At 50.4% G+C, this 3,826-nt stretch overlaps 1 long non-coding RNA gene across 1 annotated transcript in view; it reads right to left on the bottom strand.

The window, feature by feature from the left end:
- The window catches only part of LOC106735877 (uncharacterized), a 14,622-nt gene that overhangs the window by 9,887 nt on the left and 909 nt on the right, over window positions 1–3,826 (bottom strand). The window contains exon 2 of the long non-coding RNA XR_001371073.2: window positions 3,031–3,181. This is a non-coding gene — a long non-coding RNA (uncharacterized LOC106735877). The remainder of the gene's footprint in view (window positions 1–3,030; window positions 3,182–3,826) is intronic.

Here is a 3,826-nt window from a genome sequence, read left to right as displayed (position 1 = left end):
AGGAATGTTCAGTGGTTTCCAAATCTCTTTACCCCAGGAGTTGGACAGGCAGACCCAGCACTATAGAAGCCCCTCTGGCCACCCAGAACTTCTTGGTGGGTGGACGCTTGTATTTTGCAGATAGGGAGTCCCTGTGAAGTGTCTCAGGCCCCAGGTTACGGAGACTTGGGTATTCAGCCAGAGAAAACACAACCATCGGCTCGTGCAGACACTGCACAGACATGATGAGTTCCCTGGATCCCGTGGCTCAGCAACCCAGGTCACCCAGGTCACCGGAAAAGTGGCCCTGTTCTCCCCCGCTCCTGGCCCCTGGGCCTTCTTCGCCTTCCTCAGAGGGAGAGAAGGTGATGCTGTCTCTGTTAAAGGCGGACATGACTGTCTTCCAGTGGGATATTCAAGAAGGACACGAACAGTCTATAAAACCTGAATCTTATGGTGCAATCCTTTTTTTAAAAAAAGTTTTTTTTTTTTTTTTCCATAGGGCCTATGTGCTCACAGGAGAGAGGCAGAGACAGAAAGAGAATGTGAGAAGTCATTCTCCAGGGGGGATGGCCATGCCTCGGTTTCTTCTCTTCCATTCTCTTGGGATTTTGGGCACGTACACGCGTACACTCACCTGGTTGGATTTTCAAGCTGCCAGGTCCAGGGCTAGAACCTCAGTCGACCCTGTGGGAGTCCAGCACCTTAACCACCATGCTACCTGCTGGCCCTCCTGTTTTGTTCGTTTGGATGGGCCGAGACCAAGATCATACAGTATTAATAGATTTTCCAGAAAGGCAAAAACTGGCAATTTACCTAAGCATTCTGACTTTTTTAGGGTGTTGATGGTGAAAATCAAATCTATTTGAATAATCTTGGGAGCTAAAACAGGCCTAGTGTTTTTCCTTTCCCTTGTAATTATGAATCACTTGATCCCAAGATTTAAAAACAAAAAAAGGAGCCAAAAGACTCATAAGCATTATCCAGTGTGACCCTTACCAGATAGTCACTGTGGGTTTAAGCCGGCATTTGCCTGTGAACAGTGGCGTATGCTGTCACTATGGGATTTTTCACTGTAAGAGATGCTTCATAAACGTGGCCTGAGCCACTCCATCAGTAACTGCTCTCGGGAGCTGAAGGAAAGACAGCCATACCAGAATGGGAAGGCGGCCCAGCTGTGGTGGTGTGGGTAATAGGGTAGGCTGTGTAATCGTGGAGCCATATGGGAAGGCCCAGGATTGGGATCGAGATCCTGGGTCAACCTGAACATGTAGGGCACTTCCACGATTCTGGCTGGCTAGAAGGCTGAGAGAGGATTACGGCATGGCTGGACCTTGTCAGTGGTCCGCCTTTCTCTTGCTTATGAAAGAATTGGAAAACAACAACAACAACAACAAAAAACAGAGGAGTGTCAGCAAGTGCTGGAGCAAGAACATTCTGGAACCCTGCTTCTGAGGGTGTAGCAGGGCTCAAATCTCCTCCCAAAAGGGTATCACCAAAGTGGGGTGTTAAGGTCAGGGGAGATGGCCCCCTGGGAGCTGCAAGGAGCTGAGAGAATGTCAGCTGTGTCTGGGTAATAGCGCCCCCTGGAGAAGTGAGTCGGGTACTGTTATGGGGCCATGAGATGAGGAGGCAGGTGGGAAAGGAGCTGGTGAACTCCCCAGCTCACGTGAGTTCTCTCTGTGTCTGCAGCGCCCCCACACGCTGGCTCTAATACATGTTTGTGAAATGAATGCACCAAGAGGATAAGGAAAGGAGCGGGCGGAGGAAAGGGCAAAGAAATCCACACATTTTCTAGGAGGCAGCTGAGACAGCCAGGTCTTTCTACTATTGGGCGAAAAGGGGAATAATTCTGGTTTAAAGACCTAAGGCTAGGGACCAGCAGATGGCCTAATAGTTACACTGCTGGACTCCCATGTAGATGGCCATGCTTCGAGTTCCGGAACCGAAGACTTAAAACTCATGCCGGGTGCACGTGTGTGCGTGCCCAAAATCCTAAGAGGAGACTGGAGGAGAAGGGATTGCGTTGTGGCCATCCCCTCTGGAGGGTGATTTCTCACTTTCTGTCTCTCTGTCTCTCTGGTGAGCACACAGGCCCCTATAGCAAAAATCTCTCTCTTAAAAAAAGAAAAAAGACATAAGGCTCTAGAGTCAGTCCTATGGAGTGACAAGTCTCAAGAGGTCCTTTCTGCCTTACTTCCACTGTTTGGAAAACTCTCCACTTAGAGATGCTAGAGCTGAGCAGTCAATCATTCGACTTAATCTGGCCTAGTGATATCATCCACGAGTGTCTCAACTTGACTGAATTCCCACAGTGAGCTTCCGGAAAAGCCAGGGGTCTGCAGGAGTAACTGAGATCCAGAGGCAGGAAAGTGTCCCCTGAGCTGCACTCTAAAACCATAAGCGAAGTGCGAGCTCGGCTGGCCGGATGACAGGCATAATTGGAAGTGTGAGCTGTTTTGCACATGCAGCAGGCACGCGCCGATTCTAGACACCATACTGAGCCCAGACCCAGACAAAGCTCCCGTTCTAAGGCTTATGATCTAAATTCCTTGTGGCAAGTCTGTCTTGGAAATATTTAAGGCACCTCATTTAATCCTCATTTCCACTTCCAGTCATGTACCTCCTTCCTGTGAAACCCACCACATTTGAAGTTCGGCGTTGGCCTTCCTTCTGTTTTTGCTATTTACGTGCCAATTTAAAGGGCGGGGAAAGCAACATTAATGGTAAAATAAAACGCAAATAGCAAAAGGAGGCTTGGTTAAAGTAAAAACCACAGAAGGCATTTTTTTTTTCAATTCTCCCATACTTTTCAGATTTTCCTAGAACCACCTTTATTTCCTCAGAGCCCAGACATAGTGAGTGGGCCTCTCCGAAGGCTCTTCCAAGTCAAAGCTAAAAGCCGGGATTCTCTCTCTCTCAGCAGCTTTAGGTTTTGTTTTTCTGCGTCAGACATGTGAGGCCCAAGTTGGGGTCAAGCCCCCAATTCGATGTGGTATTCTAAGCACCCTCGAAGTAGATTTTAGTTTGTTTCTGTGGTCTGCATCTTACCTCTCCAGCTTAGTGATGGCACCCCACGATCTGGGTGATGGGAACAAGGCTTTCAAGTCCGATACTCCTGGGTGGCATCACAGCCTTGCCATGCTTACCAGCCTCGGGGCCTCATGCACCATATGGGAACAATGATCCATAGCTCTCAAGGCTGTAGAGAGGATTCATGAGTTAAGACATGCAAAGGTCTTAGGGAACAAGAAGCTCTTGGTTCCTGGAAGTTACGGAGATAGAATTCTTCCCTGTATGTGTTCATTCCTTAACTAATGCCCTCTCCTCTTACTTTGAAGAAGGAAAGGAAAGGAATCATCGACTCCATGTGAATGATTTTCCTCCATTTAAAATCACAGGCCAGTCTGACTTGCAAACACCTAAGCGTTTAAATGGGGTGAGGTCAGTGTTCTCGCCTCAGCGGGCGGTGACCAAATCCGCAGTGTGGGAGAAGGGGAAGCCTTGAAGGCCGACGGCGGAGTGAAAGGAGCACAGTAGACAGTGAGGAATAGGTGAGCTGAGGGGCCAGAGAGGTGCCAGCCACCAGGAAGGAATGCCTCCGGCTCCTGGCTTCTGAGTCCAGGCATCTGCAGGCCTGGTCCGCCCGCCGCGGGATCTGGTGACCGTGAGACCCAAGGCGCATGCGCGCCGGCCCGGGGGGGGCGGCCGCCCCCCCCCGCCGCTTTGCAGGTGGGACTCTGGATCCCTCCCGCTTCCTCCGCCTCCGCTCCATCCCTTCCGCCGACCGCGCGTCCCTGCCTGGATTCCTGAAGGCGCGTCCCTACCCTACGCCTGCAGGCTGAGC

This window comes from Tupaia chinensis, unplaced genomic scaffold (genome assembly GCF_000334495.1).
Source record: "Tupaia chinensis unplaced genomic scaffold, TupChi_1.0 Scaffold000561_1, whole genome shotgun sequence".
NCBI lineage: Eukaryota > Metazoa > Chordata > Mammalia > Scandentia > Tupaiidae > Tupaia > Tupaia belangeri.
This window is presented reverse-complemented; position numbering and strand designations above follow the sequence as displayed.